The sequence below is a fragment of the Marmota flaviventris genome, chromosome 10, assembly GCF_047511675.1.
Source record: "Marmota flaviventris isolate mMarFla1 chromosome 10, mMarFla1.hap1, whole genome shotgun sequence".
Taxonomy (NCBI): domain Eukaryota; kingdom Metazoa; phylum Chordata; class Mammalia; order Rodentia; family Sciuridae; genus Marmota; species Marmota flaviventris.
Window position 1 is genome coordinate 58332661 of NC_092507.1, and position 23057 is coordinate 58355717.

The 23057-nt window shown below is 36.0% G+C and overlaps 1 protein-coding gene across 2 annotated transcripts in view; it reads right to left on the bottom strand.

The window, feature by feature from the left end:
* Ptger3 (prostaglandin E receptor 3) overlaps positions 1-23057 on the bottom strand; it is a 276814-nt gene that overhangs the window by 15206 nt on the left and 238551 nt on the right. For both annotated transcript variants that reach the window (XR_011708857.1, XR_011708856.1), the window contains exon 3: positions 14606-15426. The gene's annotated coding sequence lies outside the window, so the exon portion shown is untranslated. The remainder of the gene's footprint in view (positions 1-14605; positions 15427-23057) is intronic.

Here is a 23057-nt window from a genome sequence, read left to right on the forward strand (position 1 = left end):
TCAAACTTCACATACTGAATTGGAAGTTTATTCTTATTTATAACTACAACCAATGTGAGCCATCAAACAAACGGATTTCTAGAACACATCATCTTTACTTCTACCCAAAAAACACTGTTGGAGATACAATACTTGATGTATTATCATATAATGTTTTTCCAGAAATTTTATCCTAATCTATTGTGGTTTTGGATATGAGGTGTCTCCCAAAAGTTCTTGTTAGAAAATGCGAGAATGTTCAAAGGTAAAATGTTTAGATTATGACAGCTGTAAACTAATCAGTAGATTAACAAATTTGATGAATAAATAAATCGAGTTGATTAACTGGGTTGTAACTGGAGGCAGATGGGACGAGACTGGAGAAAATAAGTCACTGGGAATTATATCTGGAGTAATGGATCTCTCTCTCTCTCTCTCTCTCTCTCTCTCTCTCTCTCTCTCTCTCTCTCTCCTGCCTGGCTATCATGAGCTGAGCTTCATGAACATGCCCTTCCATCATGATATTCTTCTTCATCTTGGGCCAAGAGATATGGACTTGGCTGAACATGGAATAAACTTCTGAACCCATGAGCCCCGACAAACTTTTCCTCCTCTAAGATATTCTTGTCAGCTACTTTGATTATAGTGATGAAAAGTTTACTGAAACATGGTCTCAAATATCTATTCACATGTTTCTTTTCTTTCTTTTTATTTATATGTTTGGTGTTTTGCCTTTTTATGTATACGTTTCTGCTCAAATAATGCATTTACTGTATGTAATTATGATTAATGACACTAAATGCTTTTTCAATGATCTTAAATAATCTTGTTCACAGCAACATTTAACCTCAGTCTTTTAAAGTTAATTTTGAAAGTTTACACATTCTTGTGATAGACATCATTATCCAAAGTACATGTATGAAGACATGAATTGGTGTGAACATACTTTATATACAGAGATATGAAAAATTGTGCTCTATATGTGTAATAAGAATTGTAATGCATTCTGCTGTAAAGTATTTAAAAAATAAAATCAAATATTAAAAAAAGAAAGTTTACACATTCTTAATAGAGACTATATTTACATGACTTAGAAACTAAAAGTCATATATTTGAAGTTATAAAGTCTTGCTCTCAATGTATCTCGCCATATCTCCCATTCCTCCCACCAAATTCATTCATATTTTTATTAGTTTCTTAAAACTAACTCATTAGTTCCTCAGGAAAATTGGATCCAAGGTTTTGGATCAAAAAGTTTCTGGAATTTGTGACCCATTTTAAGGAAAAGAAAACAAAATTTCAAATACAAACTTGGTGCTACTTGTAATTCGAATATTTAATTTATAAACAATTTATGAAAACATAACCATTTGACCTCAATGTAGCCTTTCTGGGGCTTTGAAATTCCTCTGATTCTAAAACTTTATTAGTTTCACAGTGAAGCTGACCTTTTGAATCTTTCCCGGTGTTTTGTTTTAAAAAAGTTACTATTTATTTTTGTTTTCCCCTTTTCTTCACTCAAATCGTTTACCATATGTTCTTTCCCTACTGCCCCCCCTTTTATTATAGATATTCTTGCATTTAGATAGGTTTGTAAATTGCTCCATTGGTTACCTTTATTCTTATACTTTTATGTAATACTTAGTTCCCAATTTCATTAGAGTACCTATGAGTTTTGCATTCTTAATAAGAATAAAATTAGCTTAGATTGTCTTCTCTAAAATTAGCTTATATTGTCTGCCCTCACCATTCACATTTAGTCATTAATATTATAGTTCCTAGTGTTAATTTTTGTAGTAAGTGTGCTTAATATCTTTTGCTTAGTGTATCAGCTTTAAAAGATACCTTTGGTTGCAGTTTTTTACAACAGGTAACACAACAACAATAATAATAGAATGTAATCCATTGTTACGTGCTATGATACTGCAGTAATGATCCAACTAACAAATAAATGAAAATAAATGGAAAGAGGAGTAATAGGAAAAGTAGAGGGATAGGAATTAGCTAAACAAACAACACATTTTAAAGATCACTAATAATCTGAAAAATTCAAAGCAAACTCACAATGACCTGGCATTTTGTATGTATCAAATCAGAAAATATGAAAATTTCAAATATCTCGTGTTGCAATGACTAAATGTCATCATGCTTTTTTGAATGGAAATGTAAATTAGTACAACTTAATATCTACACTTGAATCCTATTGTGAGGTAATAAACCAACATACAAAATAATAATAATTTATTTTCTTAATTAAAAATTCCCTTACTCTATGACACAGAGATTTAACTACAACTACTCCACAGAAAAAAACCTAGCACATATATTTTGGAAGAGTGTGCAAAATGTTGAAAGCAATATATATTTGTAAAAGTGTAAAAATAAAAGCACAAATGTCAAATTGAAGAATTTAACATAGATTAAACTTAAGCAGTGAAAATGAAATACACTATATGCAAAAATATGATGACATTTCAATGTTAAATAAGAAGTAGATTTGTGTGTTAGTACAAGGAGAAGTTTGTATGTGGTATGTACCCGCTCCCACGAATATTTTTAAACTTTCAAAAATAACTAGGCGTGGTGGCTCACACTTGTAATCCGAGTGGTTTGGGATGCTGAGGCAGGAGAAAAGGTTCAAAACCAGCCTCAGCAACTTAGCAAGGGCCTAAGCAACTTGGAAGAACCCGTCTCAAAATAAAAACAAAATAAAATACAAAGAGCTGGGGATATGGTTCAGTGGTTAAATACCCCTGAGTTCAATCCCTGATACCCCCCAAGCCCCCGCCAAAATTTTCAAAAATAAATCTGTTATGACAAACATGTGATAAAATGCTACAAATCAATTCTATTTTAATACAGGTGCTGGGGTCAATGACCAGGTAGACTTCATCTTAGTGAACCTGAGCTCATAATGAAATTTCCCTCCTGGAATATGTTGAGAAACCTATGGCCATAAATCTTAACTTTTCAATGACTTCAGTAGACCCGCTCAGGAGTTATCCCCGTGGATCTTTCCTTGTTGACTTATTTCTTTTGTTTCTTTCTTTTTTTAAATTTATTTGTTCTGATCAGTTATATTGACAGCAGAATGCTCTTTGATTCATTGTACTCAAATGGAGCATAAGTTTTCACTTCTCTGCCCATACATGAAGTAGGGTCACACTATTTGTGCAATCATACATGTACCTAGGGTAATGATGTCCTTAACTGATTTCTTAATTAGCTCCCTTTGTTTCCATGTGTTTATTGTCAGGGTTAGTACATCTGTTGTTTTATGAGTTACTTGATTGTTCATTAAAATCAATTCAAAGAAACACTGTGCCCTTGCTATGTTATTAGTTCATATTTCACGGCTCATTACTAACTACTACCTAACAAGTTCATGCTAAAGTAATGGCTGTACCTAATTTCAGGGAGCTTGTGCCTAGAAAAGATGAATGGGAACACTTGGTGATTATTATAATGTCTTCCAAAAGGAGCAACTTAGACTGTCTCATTTTGTGCTCGTTTTGGTCTAAGGTGCTTTCACACTTCCCAAACCTATCACGTGGCTCCCTATCCCCAGATTTGGATGAAGTCTATACAATGATGCATGCTGGGTCTTAAAGAGTACAATGAAGCATCTTAACTTGTTTTTACCTGTTGTCAGCCTTTTTCTCTTTCCACACTCCTAGAAGGTTTTATTTATTTATTCAATTTTTTTTCCACTGGAACTAGAATTTCCCTGATTCCATGAACTTTCTTGAATACTGCCCTTCCTGTTCTATAATTTATGTCTGAGTTAATCTTCTAAAATTTCATCTCCAATATTTAAAGAAAATTTTAAGGATTCAGAAAGCTTCTTTTTCTCCTAAGGAAACCTCACTTTTAAGACCAACACTCTCAATGTGCCTAAAAGTCTAATTTAAAGCCCAAACCCTTTGTTTTAGGCAAGAACTGTATTTTCCCTGGAGAAAAATAAATGTTATTGTTTTAATGTGTGAGAAGTCACAGGACAACACGATTTAGAGAAAAAGAGGACATTCGATAATATTTTTAATGTTATTTTTACTGTACTTGTCTCTCCTACAAGATTCATGAGGGCAGGAGTCAAAGAATGTGGCTTTACATTGTCGAGCCAAAATGTTATTTGAATAAATGGAGGAATTAATGAACAAATCAGTGGGTTGCTATGACCATTACTTACAATGAGGACATTAGTAATTTTGAAAGAATAGAGAAGAAAACACTTAAATTTGTGATATGATCTAAGGTCCTAAAGTTAGCTTCAAGAAATAAAAGACTGACAAAGTGCCCTAGGCAAGTAGGAGAATTCTGTATAGTGAAGAATAGATTTGAGATGCATGGAAGACCAACTGGGGCATTGGGAACAAGGTCAGTGGAGAGAGATTCTTTTGAGAGAGACACAATAAGAAACATTAAAATAGTTCTGATCCAGCATTGGTTATTTGTCCTGGGTGCTTTGAGAGGAAGATGTGGAATATTTAAAAAAAAGCAACTTGCCCAGTGGTGTTCACTGGAAGACATGCCCTCTACCTGCAAGAAGCCACTAGGTGCAGCCAGGCTGGGCTGGAGAATCCTTTCTCAGTTTATTTTTACAATGTTCTTGAGGAAGTGGAGCGAGCACAATAACCATGGATGGAGAGTGGTTATGACCAAGATAGCAGCCTTATTGTCCCCACAGCACTTTTGAGGTCAAGGATTGGGTCTTACTGATTTGGAATCAAAACCCACTAGGGACTGTGCAGGAAATTCAGAGGGAAGTGGAATTTACCCATGATGAGTTCAGGGGCTAGAGGTCATCAAGATTACTACACACTCCAAAATGTCCATAAAGCTTGAGAGACTTAAGCAAGCAAAGATCTCATTAAGCCTAACTGCTATATCCTATCAAACCTCTCACACACTGAATGGTTCTGATGAGCAAGTAGGTCTCCCTGTGATAGGGGAACTTTATTAAAAACTGCCTGTAGGAATTTTCAGCACTATGACGGTTCACTATGGATTTGTGATGAATTTCACAGAATTCATCTTTTAGTCACCAGAAGGTGGGCTAAAAAATATCAAAACTTTGATGGCATGAACCTGGCATTGTCAATGACAGCACAACATTGATTTCATTTCATGTACAAAATATTCATTTTTCTGCTGTGAAATCATTGGTGAAAACTGTTCAGAATTTGAAATTGGAAGTTTCATTCTGTCTAAGGTTTCATGGGCCTTAATATGTATGTAAAATCCAGATGGTTCCAATTTATGAAAGTAAAACCTCTCTATCTGGTTCCCAGAGCGTATACTGGCATGTTTATTTCCTTTGTGTCTATGGAGAATTAAGCTCTATTTATATACATATTAATATTCTCCTTATGGAATTATAATTCATATACAAAACAATTATGTGAAATGAAGTTATGAAATGAGTAAATTCAATGACTTTCTAATCTATAATTTTGTCATCTGCTTAAAATAATAAATGTCTAAAAGGGTCTCAGAATATATTTTTGAAAGGTGATCAACTATGAGAAATAATGTAGAGTTGAGTATAATTCAGTTAAAGGAATAGGGTTGCTAGATTAAACAAATAAAAATACAGGCACCAAGTTAACTACGTAGATCCCAAATGTATATCTGACATGGATCCTGATCATTGGAGGTGCCCCTTACCATTTTGATAAATCCACCTCCAGAGATCAGGACTAGCCTAGAATCTGCTTTTAGTAAAAAGAAAGAAAGAAAAGAAAAGAAAAAAAATTAAATTCTATTATTTGTTTCAAATTCTAACTTAACTGGGTATCCTGTATTTTATCAGGCAGCCCTAATTTGGAGGAACTGGTTTCTTACCATGACACTAAAAGCAGCATTGTAATTTTCCATCCTTCATTATACTTGGTCATTAGACTTTTTCATACTAGAGAGAAGCAAATTAAATTGGACAGGAAAATATCATTGAATGAAATCACCCTGGATATTTTTTCTTCTTTGGCCTTTTCCTTTACATTCTGCTGAAATCTGCACTGCTTAGAGAAGAGGATTTGTTGTCAAGTATTTGGGGGTGAATGGATCAGGATTTCATCAATGGAATTATTTTGGAAGAAATTTCTAGCACCTTGCAGAGCCTCCCTTGTGCCAGCACATAGCCTACCCCCTGGAAGTACAGAGCTTTGATCCTCACTATAGCCAAGGCTCCTTTTAAGATAGGAATAAATGTTCTCATTTCATCAATAGGCTCCTGAGGTTAAGATCAATCTAATGATCCCTCACATATTTCTGGGTAAATTATAAAGCCTCTTGAATTCTTAAAGAGCAAGGACATACTACTTAGGGATTAAGTTGCCCAACTTTGGTTTTATTATTTATAATAGTAAAACCCACAGTTTATTCAGCACTTAGGGATTCAGCCCTCTAGATAAATCATCTAGAATTTATTTCCCTTATCTTCACAACATTCCCATCAGATGGTATCAGATCTCTATTTTATAAGGGCCAATCTTTCATCCCCTGACTAGGCCATTGTCAGGGGCAGCCCAATAGTTTAAACACGTTCTGAGGTAAATGCTTATATTTTAACTATCACATTGTATTTCTTACAACTTTAATTTGTGTAGTTGATTTTGTTTGAAAGCATGAAATAGTTACAAAGCTCTCACAATAAATCCCTTTACCTTCACTCCTAGATATCACTCCTTCCCCCAAATGCCAGATATTATCAAAAGTTTTCTCACTTAGGACTCAAACATACCTGATGCCTTCCTCCAGGAACCAAGAAAAAGGGGAACAATATTTTTCTATAAATATTTCTATAAAAAATATAAATATTTTTCTGCCTATGATGATGGGCCCAGCAAAGTATCACTCCTGATAACCAATTTGCTGTAATTTAACATCTTTTACTGCAAGGCCAGATTCCTTAAGGAGCATCTATGCAGGTCTAGCTAGCTTACTTTTTTGTCAGTGGTGTTGTAGACAGTAGGATCTTAATCATGCTCCATGAAGAATATTATCATATTATGTAAAAATCAAAGATCTAAGATCAAGAGTTTCATATGAAGGGGAGATAACGGAAGAACTGTGGGAAGAAGGCACTGAGGAATATTTCCAGGTTCCAGTGGCTACTGAGATTAGTGTATGTACTGCCCTTCCTTCAGGGAACTCAGGCAGTACCGCCCATAATTTCCTCCAACATCAACAGAAGAGTCTAGGTTGGAAAATGGATACATGAGTGAGTTCATTTGTTCATATAGCCCAGTAATTGTCTGATGCAAAATACTTGTTTTCTTTTGGTGGTGGTGGGGATACTGTTGTTTTTTATCAAGAATATAAATGTGAGGGAAAAAGTAAAATGAAAATATGATTTGTGCTAGTTTTATATTGCTGTTGAGATTTTGCCCATTGTGGACATTGTTTTGCCAAGAAGGAGGCTAGTAACGTTAATTTTTTTTTCAGAACAACTTCTATGGTATGATTTTGAATTTTGCTTTAAATGTTACCCTCGTGGTTGAAAGACTTAATGTGCTTCTACCGCTTGTTCATAAACTTTGGCCACAATTGCTATAAGCGATATAGCTTGTGAAATCTATGAAGTACTTTATTAACATCATGATGTTATGGTTCTTTAAGGACGCCTATTAGGCAAATCAGTGCTAGTTTTCACTGTTTTGCAAATGTAAGGCTACTTCTATTAATAAACTCTCAAAATAGAGTCCAGTGTTTGTTAAAAGCAAAACACACCATGCCATGCTGAGACAGCATAGAACTGTAAGTTAAAAATGGTTTTTGAAATCTAAAGGCTTTGGTTATCTGCTTGCATAACCTGGGGATTTAGCCTTAGTAAGCTGCTATTTCCTTTTCTGCAAAATGAGGGAACTGGATTAGGAACCTCAACCATCTCCCTCAGATATAGCATCTGATGATTCTTGTACAAAGGAAAGTCATTTGTTTAATTCCTTTTCACCAACACTGAGCTCTTGCCAAGTGCCAGACACCAACACGTTGAGCCGTGGGAGAGCCCAGGCCGCAGCATTAGCAGGTGCCACTTCTGACTGAGGAAATGGCTGAGGCCTCTAGCCCACTGTTTACACTGTTGTTTTGGCAAATGTTCTCTGTCATTTCTGAAGTGCCAATTATCACTGAATAAAAGATTTTAAAAACTTTACAGGAGACTTTGGACTTACTAGAAGGTACCAATACCCACCTTGAATGCACATGGTAGTTCAATCAATAGTGAACAAATGAATGAATGAATGAATGAATGGCAATCTTGGCTATCATTAGGATAGTAGTTTCTCCTTTGGCTAAGTTTCCAAAGATAGAATCATTGTCTTCATGTTTTTCAGCATCATTTATAGAAATTTGAGAAATAATGTAATATATTTGTATGATCTTTTATGGTTTGCATTTGTTTCATTTACCTTGTCTTAATTGATATCCTTGCTAAAAATGCTGTGATGTTGTCAAGGCAACTATTATTATACTTTTAATTTTTTTCAGGAGAAAAACTGAATTAGTTGCCCAAGACTCTGTAGCAATCAGTGAAGAAAGTAATCAAGCACAGTGAATCATCCTTACCTACCACATGATTATGCCTCTATCACCCAAGTTCCATCTCCCAGTGAAGCTCTTGACCAAAGAGAGTGGGAGGTGAGTGTCGGCTTGCCCTGCTCTAGTTATCTGGGAGTGACCCAGGAACTATAAATGAAATGGTATTTCCTTCTGGTCATTTACTGCTTGGAATTCTAGGGAGAAAGTGGTCATTGGATTACTTTATATTTGGCTATTTTCACCATCTTAGCTAAAGTAGAAAGTGCTATTATAAGATCAAAATAATGATTGATGTAATCATATAAATGGGCATCACTGTCTCCCATATCTGAAGCTTATCTTCTCATTTGTCTTGACCATACTTCTGTGCTATTTAGTTGGGAAATCTAATAAGAATTCAGCTGCTACTTTAAGTACCTATTTCCTTCTTATGACCATTTCTGGTAAGAGTTGCCCAAATAAAGGGCAGTTACACTGGAAATTCCCAGCTCAGGTGCCCCCAGACCAAGCATTTAGTGTATGTCAGGAAAGCAGGAGAGGCAGTTAGGTTGAACAGTGCATCTCACATTCTAAAGGGCAACTGTTACTCAATTTCTGCCAATTGTCATTCAGAAAAGCATGTCTGGTTATCCTGGCTTTTTCAGATTTCAACAGAAGCTGGCAATCCAAATTTTTATGTGAAATCTGCTATTGAGTTGTTAAGACTGTGCAAATTCAGTTTGTTAAATACTGTGCACATTAGCATTGAGCAAGCAAAGAACAAAACAAAATGAAAAATATCCACATGGGCAGCACGCAGCCTAGGAGCTTCTGGTTTGCTATCTCAAGAACAAATAGAGCAGTAACTCTGGCTCTCTCCCAAGTCTTCCTCCCAACAGCCGGTATTCTAACTAAACACAGTTCTTCTGAAACTCTTCGCCAGCTTGCCCTTGCGTAATTCCAAGCTTCTTTACATGGTATATGAGACCCTCTTTAATCTAGCCTTGCTTCTTTCTTTCTGTAGCTTTCTATCTTACCACTCTCTCAATTGTTGTCTGCCTAGAACAGTACGGTTTATGAATGTTGTATTAGAGCCCTATCCAGTATAGTACTTGCTTAGTTTTTAAAAAATTTTATTAAAGTGTTATTATTATTAACTGTTGTATAAAAGTAAGCTGTGATGGGTTTGCTATACTTTGTACTTCCAGTTTTTGCTGTGTTCTATTTAGTATTGATGAATTGTGTCTACGTCAGAACCTTCTTTCTATATTATGTGGCTAAATATGAAAGATAACCAGTGATGACCACTTTCCATTGTCTAATCCTTTTCAGTTATAATACAACTATCATCTTCTTTTCAAAGACAGGATGCAGAGTATTCATTAATTAACAAATAGTTAGGAATAGCTCATAACTTTGGGACCTTGGGTGAAAAGGGAGAGATAGTTAATGTTGCTAGCACTGATTGCACTGGCTCAGATACTTATTAAACTAAAAAGGTTATGCAAAGAATAATTATTCTATGTTATGTTTGTAACATACAGATAAATAGACCTGTATTTTTACTTTAAAATGCATAGACATGTTATTTTTAATTTTTTAAAGAATTTTATATTTGAAAATAGTTACTAAATAATAATCATTTTTAAGGTATTATTTAGGGAACAGGTGTGGTGGTGTAGGCCTGAACCCCAGCAACTTGGGAGGCTGAAGCAGGAGGATTACAAATTTGAGACCAGCCCCTGAAACTTAGCAAGGCCCTAAACAATTCAGTGAGACCCTGTCTCAAAATAAAAAATAAAAAAGGGCTGGAGATTTAGCTCAGTGCAAAGCATCTCTGGCTTCAATCCCCAATACCAAAAAAAAAAAAAAAAAGATATAATTTAGGAACATTTTATTTTGATATTTTTATTTATTTTCTCCATATTTTTATTGGTTCATTATAATTGTACATGATTGGATTTTTTTTATTACATATTCATACATGCACATAATATAACAATATATTTTGGTCAATATCATTCCCTAGTATTTCTCCTTTTCCTTTCCTGTTACCTCTTCCTGGTCTTTTTCCTCTACTCAACTGATCTCCCTTCTATTTTCCTGAGGTCCTCTCCCCCATCTTTGTTTTCTTTTTTCCCCTCTAGCTTCCACATAGGAGAATAAACATACAACCTTGAACTACTGAGTTTGTATTTTCTCACTTAACATAATGGTCTCAAGTTCCATCCATTTTCCTGCAAATGACATAATTTCATTTTTATTTATGACTGAATAAACTCCATCAATGGAGACTGAAGAAAAAAATGTGTCATGTATACACATTGGAGTTTTATTTAGCCAACAATAATAATTATTTTAAGTAAATATGTCAACATTTTAAATGACATAATTTAGATTATATTTACATTCCTTTTCACTCTCAAAAATGTATCATTTGGGAAGATAAATTACATGGTCACCTTCTCAATTTGCTCTTCATTCCTTTCATGCAAAACAGTTTGCAATCTGCTTAACGCACATTTGTTCCCTCAAGCCTTTGCTCATGCAAATTCCTGTACGTGACATAACACCATTCCCATTTGTACACCATCTTAACTTTCTCCCTCAAAACTTAACTCACACTCATGTAAAAATTAGTATGGCTAGGTGTGTATGTGCTAAAGAACAAATTTTGCCAATGTGAAGTGGAATTATCTAGTCAACTAAATTTATGTTGAGAATTAAATTAAAACAAATTATTAAATTAAAAAGATCAGGGAGCATGTTCTTCAGAAAGCTTGTATTATAATATTCTGTATAGGTGACCATCTCCCAACTACATTTCAATTTATTAATGGCTATACTATGCTTCCCTTATTTTAGTGTCCTGGAGGCAAACACATTGCTGGTACATGTTTAATAATCACCTATGAACACAAAAGAAGGAATGTACGAATGGATGGATGGATATAAATAAAAAGGAAAATATGATTTAACTTGCTCTGCATTGCTCATCAACCTCTTGACTTTTTTCTCCCAAAATAGAAACTAAGGGAAATGGATTTTATCCTGGCTTCATATGAGGAGGCTTTTTCACCACCCACACATTCCTATTTCTAGTCTCTCTGAGAGGAATTAGCATCCTTCCCATAATAGAGCTGCTTAGAACAATAGAGTGCCATGTTTATCCTTCCTGTCCTCTCAGGATGCAGTTCAACTTCTTTGCTGTTATTGGCCAAAGCTATGTTTTCCTTCTTTCTTTGGTACTAGAAAGTAGAATGGAATTTGTGTTAGCATTATGTGCTACTGCTTAGCAATGGAGAACACAAAAGATTTCTTTCTGGCATCTTGTCTTAGGAAAAGAAAATCCAGAGCTTGAGCTTTAGATAAAAAGTGTATGAAAAACATGTAAAGGAGAAGAGTCTAAGATTGTTGAGCTTTGTCTTCAACATATGGTAGTAGTTGGTGCTAGTCTAATTCTGAAGGAAAAAAATCATCCATCAGGGACATGAAATGCAGCTGCATCTTCTGAAACTGATGGCATTAGCTCAAACTATATAGCTTATTATGTCTTAGTCAGAGATATCACCATAATATGAATTGCCAGGATCTTGTAGTCATTTACTCATGAAGCTCAGAAAATATGAGTAGCAGATCTTCAATGAAAAATTTATGATGGGAGAAAAATCTTTACCAGATACTCTTCCAACAGAGGATTAATATCCAGAATGTATGAAGAAATAAAAAAAAAAAACAACTTGCCACCAATCCTAATCTTATTATCTAAATTATCTAATCAATAAATGGGAAAATGAACCAAATGGACATTTCTGAAGAGAAGAAACACAAATGGCCAACAAATAGATGAAAAAAAAAGATGTTCAACATCCTTAGTAATCAGAGGTTGCAAATCAAAACTACACTGAAATTTCATTTTACTCCAGTTATTTTGGCAACCATCAAGAAAACAAATAATAATAAATGCTGGCAAGAATGTGGGGCAAAGGAACACTGTTGTTGCAGCTACAAATTAATGCAATCATTGTGGAAATCAGTATGGAAATCCCTCAAAAGACTAGAAATGGAATGTACCATATGACCCTGCTTTACCAGTGCTCAGTATTTTTCTTAAAGAATGGAAGTCAGCATACTATAGTGATGCCTGCATACCCATGTTTAAGCAGAACAGTCCACAAGAGACATGTTATGGTATCAGCCTAGATATTTGTCAATGGATGAATAGATAAAAATGTGTTCTATTTACCCAATGAAGTTTTATTCAGTCATAAAGAAAAATGAAACTATGTCATTTGCAGGAAAAATGGATGAAACTGGAGAACATGATGGTAAGTGAAATAAGTCAGACTCAGAAGGTCACTGGTTATATGTTTCTTTTACATGTTGAATTTAGAAGAAAAGAGGAGGAAATACACGATTTTACGAAAATAGAAAGGATACTCGTAGAATAAAAGATAGGAATCAGGGAAAGGGTGGATGGGAGGAAAATGGGAGATACTGGTCAATGAAATCAACTAAATTATGCTAATGTGTATGTATACATTTATCACGATGAATCCAAATAATTTGAAAATTATATTGTACTAACAACAAAAAAAAAAAGAAAAAAAAAAAGAAAAAGAAAATTTTGGAGCTTGAATGTAATAGGTAAGGCTAAAAGACTGGTGACATTGTGGGGCCTGCCAGAGCTTTTATGCAGTGCCAGAGCGAAAACTCCCCCATGACAGATTTACTGAGCACTTCCTATGTGCCAGGCATGGACAGACAGTATCTTGAATATAAATGAATTACTGCTCTTCTCTAATCCTGGTCAGTCGCAGTTGCATCTTCTGAAACTGATGGCATTAGCTCAAACTACAAGCACCAAAATATGCACAGCAAGGACAGAATATCAAAGTAGTATTTATCTCTTACTTTACTTCCTAGGAAGAAAAGAAATATTAGAAAACTTTAGGTTTCATCTTTGAAATCTTAAAAGGTATCTTCATAATAGACACAGTAGAGATGATGTGGTTCAAGAGAAAGGGCAAGTAATTATAAAATATTTTGACATAATTTATATTCTGAAAGTATTAGAGCAATGTGTACTTATTCATTTATTTATTTGAATGACCATGTTTTGAGGACTTACTATGTGCCAGATACTGCTTGAGATCCTAGATATGTAGAAGTGAGAAATCACAAAGGTTCTGAAATAGCTGTGCCCAACGTACACAGGGGGAGTAACATACTATGTATTTCTTTATAAAGATTTGTTTTGTTCGACTTGAATGAACATGTAAAAATTGAATTTGTAAGCAAAGCCTAAAGCCTACTAATCTTTCTGAAATTAGAAATTTTATCAGAACCATTGATTAGCATGGAAATCATACGCTAGTTCATATATCCCTGCTGGGAGAGAAGATGCCAGAAGTCAGTTAGAAAAACACCTGTCTACTCCTCTATCCTGAAGTTTTCACACAGTTCAGTTTAGAGTGAAGAGTTTCTACACGATGAATTTTTCTCTTTTACATATATCATTATTCTCAGATATCCTCTCTGATTTAATTGGTCTGGGGTGAGATCTAGACATTGGAATTTTTTAAAAAAATGTTTTCCCATGTGATTCTCACGTGTCAGTATTGAGAACTTCTCTCATGTGAATCATTGTTTTTCAAAGAGTTATGTTCACAGTTAGGATTGTTTTAAATGGTGTTGGTCATTTTACATTTTAATGGTTAGTATTTTTTAATGTATATCATAAAACTATGAAAGTAGTCCATGGCTCTTATTGCTTGGGACAAGTAGATCAGTGCAGAACAAAGGAGCTATCTACCTGTATATCTACCTGAGTATAGTTGGTAAAGTGTGTGAAAGTGTTATTCAAACAAATAAAATTTAAGCAAATCCTGGGCTGGATTATGAGATTAGTGAAGAAACACAGGAGAACTAAGAATTAGGAAGGCAGAGAGATTGTTTCTTCCTAATAAAATCTATATTAAGAAGGACAGCAAATAATTTGGGGATGAAGGTCATGTTCTTTGGTACTTTTTTTCTAATTAGGTTTAGATCAAGATATTTAAAAACAAGGGAGTATGTGGGAAATAGGTCTGACCAACACTCTTACCTGTGAGGATGGCCACTCTCCTCTTGTAGAGATGGACTAGCTGTACCCTGAGGTGACACTCAGATGCTGGTACCATCTGTAGACATCTAGAACATACAAAACTGATAGCAAAGGAATGAAGGTTCTGAAATAGCTGTGCCAGAAGTAGATGCTGCTTAAAAATGATGTGGACAAGTGGCTATTGCCATTGAGTTGGTAGACATCGTCCTCTGTGCTGGAAGAGCAGGGATTGGCCTATAGGAGTAGTTCTGACTGTTGTTAGGAAGTTCAGTCATGGCAGGGAGTGTTTGGAATCCTAAATGGTAATCCTTCATCACTGGCTGAAGAAAAAAGTCAGAGTGACCCAGTGGATTTTCTTTTCCAAGGCATCCTTAATTGGGTGTCAGTGATTGCTGGAGAAATGTGTTGAGGGGTACCCTGAGGCTGAGACCGTCCTCACAGAAATGACCACCTCAAACACCTAGTGATGCCAGTCAAGAATGCTGCTTGGAGGAGTGACAGTACTAGTCTTATTTTCTTCTTCTAAGATTGCTTAGTCTGTTGTTTGAGGGAATAACATCCAACATGATGATTCTGTTCAGGGTGAAACTTGACAATTTAAAACTTAGAACTGTGCTGAGAAAAGGGCGAGTCTCACTGGATACACAGGTGCATGCATAGGTGAGAGCTTTCTACTTCATTCGCTGCTGGTGCCTTGTGGTAGAGGTCTTCATGTTAGGTGTGCATTTCATTTGTAACGACAGCAGTTCTTTTATTCAGCAAATGCTACTCTTCAATCTGTTGCATACGGGCTGCTCTTGGGTGACAGACTAGTCTTCTTCCTGTACAAGAAGCAATACACACATGCTTTTCAACCTGCAATGGAGTTACAACCCAATAATGTGCCAAGTTGAAACACATTTCATACACCTCACCTAACATCATAGCTTAGCAACAGCTAAGTATCAGCTGGGTTTTTACTCTCAAGATCATGTAGCTGACTGGGTGCTGAGACTCCTTGCCGTTGCCCAGCATCAAGGGAGAGCATTGTTTTTCATATCATTAGCCCCAGGGGAGATCACAATTCAAAGGATAATTTCTAGTGATTGCATATCATTTCCAAGCCATCATAAAGTTAAGAAATCATTAGTTGAACCATGTGAGTCAGACACCATCTGTACTGCAATTCTCTTCTGACTTTCACTCTTGCACTTTGTTCTGTGTTTCATTGTCTGTTTATTCCTTAATCTATCTATTAAATGAGACAAGTTTAAAAATGAAATTATTTTAAAGAGCAGTCTTTATAGCTAGTTGCTCCTGGACATTAATCCATAATTCAATATAACAATAAAGAGGTTAAGTGATCGACCGGTTTCTTAGCTGTCTTTCTTCTAAGAGAACTTGGGTATAGTATTCTGGCAGGTATCATGTCTAAAAGATGTTTGATTCAGTTTTAAATTACAGGATTTATTTTGTTATGGAGCTCTTATTGAATTTTAGTTATCATAATGAGTTGATGCCCAGGGAGAGATAAGCAGGGAATGGGGATGGGAAGTATACACTTTTTTCCGTTAGCATATTTCTCCTAAAGAGATGTTTCTTGGTTGGAATTTAATGTACCGACTACACTGGTGTTCAAAGGGACATCTTTCCCCTCTCGCAGCTTCTCCCTTTCCTTCTCATTCACGCAAAACTATTGTGAATCTATGAACCAGGCACTGTGCTAGATAGACTTCAGCAATATAAAACTGAACGGGTAGGCATGATCTTGTCTCAGGGACCATTTAGCCTTATTTCAAATAAACATTTATTCACATTAGATAGTGATATCTACATAATATATATGATATTATAAGAAAGTCAAGGGAACAATGAGAACATCTAGGAGGAGAACTTGGTCTACATTTGTGGGGAGACAGGGCATCAAAGAGAGCTTCCAGGGAGGGATTAGATCTTGAGTAAGTCCTGAAACTAAAAAAAGAGTAACTCAAATGAAGCGAGAATCTGAAGGTACAGCATATGGAGAAAGAGGAGGAATAAAGGATTTGGGCCAAGAAAGAGCACATAATTCGAAGAACCGAAGGTGTTCACTGACTAAACCAGGGAATGTCTAAAGAAAGTAGCTGTAGCTTGTACTTGACACCACACAATAAAGAATTTTGAGACCTTTGTAAGGAATGTAAACTCTCCTGAAGACAAAGAATAAGTATAGAGATCATTAAACCAGATTGATCATGATCAGATTAGCAATGTAGAAAATTTTGTTCTCATTTCTCTCTCTCTCTCTCTCTCTCTCTCTCTTTCTCTCTCTCTTCCCCCTTTCTCCCTTCTCTTTGATATATATATATATATATATATATATATATATATATATATATATATCTCAAAGAGATTGGTATGTGACTGTGCATAAATAAATTTATTCTTAAATATATGTACATGCATACACACATACATATACATAAATGCTTATATACATACATACATGCACACACACATATATATATTTTAGTCTTTATGTCATATATCAGAATAGATTGTGATTTCAGGAAGTCTCAACATCTTCTGCTATTTAAACTTGTAAAGCTGAATTTCTGTTGTATGCAGCCGGCCTTCATGGCTGCATGAGAGATTTAATCATGGGTTACACAATTCACATCCCAGCAGCCCATCTAGGACTATGAGTTTCCAATTAGAGATTGGAAGCTGACTTGTACCTCAACATCTAGTCATCAATTGGTTTCCTTGGTAACAGCTGTTAGACTTTTGTATTTTTGAATCTGACTTACATCTCAGCATCAGGCATAACAAGCTGAAGCCATATCTTTTATGATAACTACATTTTTTTATTTGAAGGGAATATTTGTATTTTACAAATGAAAATATTTAAAGTATTTTAATAGCTTCCAAGCAACTAAAAATGGTGATCAAGTCTTGTATCCCATCTATTGAGGTATGTTATTTTGTAGTAAGGCAAGATACACATAAACATAAATGCATACACTATAAAAAAAGGCAGATAACCGTGTAGTGCAGAAGCCAAGGGATACAATAGGATAAATGAGAAGTAGAAGTCAACAGCCTGGAGATGAGCTGGAGGAACTATAAAACTTAGCAGACTATGCAGACAAAGATGGCAATCATACAAAGGAGATTCAAATTTGCAAAGCCAACATGAAGTGGAGCACCAAAGAATCTTTCATTGATTCAGCCTACGCTCTTACCTGTGTGATATAGACAAATGACAAATGCTTCTGCATTTCATGTTAATTTAATGAGCCTGTCTTGCAGAACCCACAATAACTACTTACAGCACTTAAGGATCCTTTTAACTCCTTGATCCTCAGAAGTGTGGCTTTTGCATTGTCTGCCTATTTATGGTTAGATGTGATATTACAAGATTTGCAACTAGTCTTTATACCTCAGGAGGAAATAGAAATCCTCAGCAGGCATGAGCACTTCCTGCACTTACAGCTATATGGGTGCTCTGGAGCAGAGGAAGCAACCACACAGCTCAGAAAGCAATTGCTTTGGCTAGAGGATCTGATTAGAGTTTAAGACATAGCTCGGCAATGAGAAAAAGAATAAAAATTCTACTTTTGTATTTATTTATTTATTTATTTTCATTTAATCTTTAAAATGACTTTTTTTTAAAAATTTTTTATTGTTGGTCGTTCAAAACATTACAAATTTCTTGACATATCATATTCCACACTTTGATTCAAGTGGGTTATGAACTCCCACCTTCACCCCATACACAGATTGCAGAATCACATCAGTTACACATCCATTGATTTACATATTGCCATACTAGTGTCTGTTGTGCTCCGCTGCCTTTCCCATCCTCCACCATCCCCCCTCCCCACCCCTCCCCTCCCCTCCCCTCCTCTCTCTCTACTCCCTCCACTGTCTAACCCTGAGGGTCTCCTTCCATTTCCATGCAATTTCCCTTCTCTCTCCCTTTCCCTCCCACCTCTCATCCCTGTTAAATGTTAATCTTCTTCTCCTGCTCTTCGTCCCTACTCTGATCTTAGTTACTCTCCTTATATCAAAGAAGACATTTGGCATTTGTTTTTTAGGGATTGGCTAGCTTCACTTAGCATAATCTGCTCTAATGCCATCCATTTCCCTGCAAATTCTATGATTTTGTCATTTTTTAATGCAGAGTAATACTCCATTGTGTATAAATGCCACATTTTTTTTTATCCATTCGTCTATTGAAGGGCATCTAGGTTGGTTCCACAGTCTTGCTATTGTGAATTGTGCTGCTATGAACATCGATGTAGCAGTGTCCCTGTAGCATGCTCTTTTTAGGTCTTTAGGGAATAGACCAAGAAGGGGAATAGCTGGGTCAAATGGTGGCTCCATTCCCAGCTTTCCAAGAAATCTCCATACTGCTTTCCAAATTGGCTGCACCAATTTGCAGTCCCACCAGCAATGTACAAGTGTACCCTTTTCCCCACATCCTCGCCAGAACTTGTTGTTGTTTGACTTCATAATGGCTGCCAATCTTACTGGAGTGAGATGGTATCTTAGGGTGGTTTTGATTTGCATTTCTCTGACAGCTAGAGATGGTGAGCATTTTTTCATGTACTTGTTGACTGTATGTCCTCCTCTGAGAAGTGTCTGTTCAGGTCCTTGGCCCATTTGTTGATTGGGTTGTTTGTTCTCTTATTGTCTAATTTTTTGAGTTCTTTGTATACTCTGGATATTAGGGCTCTATCTGAAGTGTGAGGAGTAAAGATTTGTTCCCAGGATGTAGGCTCTCTATTTACCTCTCTTATTGTTTCTTTTGCTGAGAAAAAACTTTTGAGTTTGAGTAAGTCCCATTTGTTGATTCTAGTTATTAACTTTTGTGCTATGGGGTGTCCTATTGAGGAATTTGGAGCCCGACCCCACCGAATGTAGATCGTAGCCAACTTTTTCTTCTATCAGACAGCGTGTCTCTAATTTGATATCAAGCTCCTTGATCCATTTTGAATTCACTTTTATGCATGGCGAGAGAAAGGGATTCAGTTTCATTTTGTTGCATATGGATTTCCAGTTTTCCCAGCACCATTTGTTGAAGATGCTATCCTTCCTCCATTGCATGCTTTTAGCCCCTTTATCAAATATAAGATAGTTGTAGTTTTGTGGATTGGTTTCTGTGTCCTCTATTCTGTACCATTGGTCCACCCACCTGTTTTGGTACCAGTACCATGCTGTTTTTGTTACTATTGCTTCTGTAGTATAAGTTTGAAGTCTGGTATCGCTATACCGCCTGATTCACACTTCCTGCTTAGCATTGTTTTTGCTATTCTGAGTCTTTTATTTTTCCATATGAATTTCATGATTGCTTTCTCTATTTCTACAAGAAATGCCGTTGGGATTTTTTTTTTTTTTTTTTTTTTTTTTTAATTTTTTATTGTTGGCTGTTCAAAACATTACATAGTTCTTGATATATCATATTTCACAATTTGATTCAAGTGGGTTATGTGCTCCCCTTTTTACCCCATATACAGATTGCAGAATCACGTCAGTTACACATCCATTGATTTACATCTTGCCATACTAGTGTCTGTTGTATTCTGCTGTCTTTCCTATCCTCTACTATCCCCCATCCCCTCCCCTTCCCTCCCCTCCCCTCTTCTCTCTCTGCCCCCTTTACTGACATTCGTTTGTCCCCCTTGTATTATTTTTCCCCTTCCCCTCACTTCCTCTTGTATGTACTTTTGTATACCTCTGAGGGTCTCCTTCCATTTCCATGCATTTTCCCTTCTCTCTCCCTTTCCCTCCCACCTCTCATCCCTGTTTAATGTTAATCTTCTTCTCATGCTCTTCGACCCTACTCTGTTCTTAGCTACTCTCCTTATATCAAAGAAGACATTTGACATTTGTTTTTTAGGGGTTGGCTAGCTTCACTTAGCATAATCTGCTCTAATGCCATCCATTTCCCTGTAAATTCTATGATTTTGTCATTTTTTAATGCAGAGTAATACTCCATTGTGTATAAATGCCACATTTTTTTTATCCATTCATCCATTGAAGGGCATCTAGGTTGGTTCCACAGTCTAGCTATTGTGAATTGTGCTGCTATGAACATCGATGTAGCAGTGTCCCTGTAGCATGCTCTTTTTAGGTCTTTAGGGAATAGACCGAGAAGGGGAATAGCTGGGTCAAATGGTGGCTCCATTCCCAGCTTTCCAAGAAATCTCCATACTGCTTTCCAAATTGGCTGCACCAATTTGCAGTCCCACCAGCAATGTACAAGTGTACCCTTTTCCCCACATCCTCGCCAGCACTTGTTGTTGTTTGACTTCATAATGGCTGCCAATCTAACTGGAGTGAGATGGTATCTTAGGGTGGTTTTGATTTGCATTTCTCTGACTGCTAGAGATGGTGAGCATTTTTTCATGTACTTGTTGATTGACTGTATGTCCTCCTCTGAGAAGTGTCTGTTCAGGTCCTTGGCCCATTTGTTGATTGGGTTGTTTGTTCTCTTATTGTCTAATTTTTTGAGCTCTTTGTATACTCTGGATATTAGGGCTCTATCTGAAGTGTGAGGAGTAAAGATTTGTTCCCAGGATGTAGGCTCTCTATTTACCTCTCTTATTGTATCTTTTGCTGAGAAAAAACTTTTTAGTTTGAGTAAGTCCCATTTGTTGATTCTAGTTATTAACTTTTGTGCTATGGGTGTCCTATTGAGGAATTTGGGGCCCGACCCCACCGACTGTAGATCGTAGCCAACTTTTTCTTCTATCAGACGGCGCGTCTCTGATTTGATATCAAGCTCCTTGATCCATTTTGAATTAACTTTTGTGCATGGCGAGAGAAAGGGATTCAGTTTCATTTTGTTGCATATGGATTTCCAGTTTTCCCAGCACCATTTGTTGAAGATGCTATCCTTCCTCCAATGCATGCTTTTAGACCCTTTATCAAATATAAGATAGTTGTAGTTTTGTGGATTGGTTTCTGTGTCCTCTATTCTGTACCATTGGTCCACCCGCCTGTTTTGGTACCAGTACCATGCTGTTTTTGTTACTATTGCTCTGTAATATAGTTTGAAGTCTGGTATCGCTATACCGCCTGATTCACACTTCCTGCTTAGCATTGTTTTTGCTATTCTGGGTCTTTTATTTTTCCATATGAATTTCATGATTGCTTTCTCTATTTCTACAAGAAATGCCATTGGGATTTTGATTGGCATTGCATTAAACCTATAGAGAACTATTGGTAATATCGCCATTTTGATGATGTTAGTTCTGCCTATCCATGAACAGGGTATATTTTTCCATCTTCTAAGATCTTCTTCTATTTCTCTCTTTAGGGTTCTGTAGTTTTCATTGTATAAGTCTTTCACCTCTTTTGTTAGGTTGATTCCCAAGTATTTTATTTTTTTTGAAGATATTGTGAATGGAGTGGTTGTCCTCATTTCCATTTCAGAGGATTTGTCGCTGATATACAGGAATGCCTTTGATTTATGCGTGTTGATTTTATATCCTGCCACTTTGCTGAATTCATTTATTAGCTCTAATAGTTTCTTTGTAGACCCTTTTGGGTCTGCTAGGTATAGAATCATGTCATCTGCAAATAGTGATAATTTAAGTTCTTCTTTTCCTATTTTGATGCCTTTAATTTCTTTCGTCTGTCTAATTGCTCTGGCCAGTGTTTCGAGAACCATGTTGAACAGAAGTGGTGAGAGAGGGCATCCCTGTCTTGTTCCAGATTTTAGAGGAAATGCCTTCAATTTTTCTCCATTCAGAATGATGCTAGCCTGAGGCTTAGCATAGATTGCTTTTACAATATTGAGGTATGTTCCTGTTATCCCTAGTTTTTCTAGAGTTTTGAACATAAAGGGATGCTGTACTTTGTCGAATGCTTTTTCCGCATCTATCGAGATGATCATATGGTTCTTATTTTTAAGTCTATTGATGTGGTGAATAACATTTATTGATTTCCTTATATTGAACCAGCCTTGCATCCCAGGGATGAATCCTACTTGATCATGGTGCACAATTTTTTTGATGTGCCTTTGTATCCGAGTGGCCAGAATTTTATTGAGGATTTTTGCATCTAGGTTCATTAGAGATATTGGTCTGTAGTTTTCTTTCTTTGAAGTGTCTTTGTCTGGTTTAGGTATCAGGGTGATGTTGGCCTCGTAGAATGAATTTGGAAGTTCTCCCTCTTTTTCTATTTCCCGAAGTAGCTTGAAAAGTATTGGTATTAGTTCCTCTTTAAAGGTTTTGTAAAACTCTGCTGTGTACCCATCCGGTCCTGGGCTTTTCTTAGTTGGTAGTCTTTTGATGGTTTCTTCTATTTCCTCAATTGATATTGGTCTGTTTAGGTTGTCTATATCCTCCTGACTCAATCTGGGCAGATCATATGACTTAAGAAATTTATCTATGCCTTCACTATCTTCTAATTTATTGGAGTATAAGGATTCAAAATAATTTTTGATTATCTTCTGTATTTCTGAAGTGTCTGTTGTGATATT